Here is a 534-nt window from a genome sequence, read left to right as displayed (position 1 = left end):
AGAACTCATGCAGCAAATGAAATGACATTCCAGCCTCTGCAGTGGAAGTGGGCAGGTGCTTGAGACGCCTGCTTGGTGAGTTTTGCAGGCCAGCAAAACCATGAGAAATGAGGGCCCTGAGCATTGACCATGTTGTGGGCTTTCAGCTACCAGTTTCTAAATAAAAGGGATGTGTAATGGTAAGGGATACAGTGATTTTTACTTCCCTTCCTCTGAGTTCTCATGTGATACCCTAGTACTGAAAAGGACAGGGGTTTGATTTGTGCTGACTTGTCTCCTGAATTCACGGCTCATCATGTCTATGCTGGATGGTACAGGGAAAAATCTCAGCTTCCATGTTGTCCTGTGTATGTAGTGTCCTCACTTTCGGCTGAAGGGACTGGTGTTGTCACTGTCCTGGCTATCACTGTAGAGGTGATCATGTCAGATGGAGGATCTGCAAAAAGAGTTGTGGGAGATACAAGTCTGACTGCACCAAAGTCCTTAAATGTCTGTTTGTGTGCTAACCCCTTCTTCCAGCAGCAGACACTTCTA

This window comes from Neopsephotus bourkii, unplaced genomic scaffold (assembly GCF_033783945.1).
Source record: "Neopsephotus bourkii isolate Nb327-2 ecotype Australia unplaced genomic scaffold, CSIRO-AGI_Nbou_v1 NB_1770, whole genome shotgun sequence".
Lineage (NCBI taxonomy): Eukaryota > Metazoa > Chordata > Aves > Psittaciformes > Psittacidae > Neopsephotus > Neopsephotus bourkii.
Note: the sequence above shows the minus strand (reverse complement) of the source record.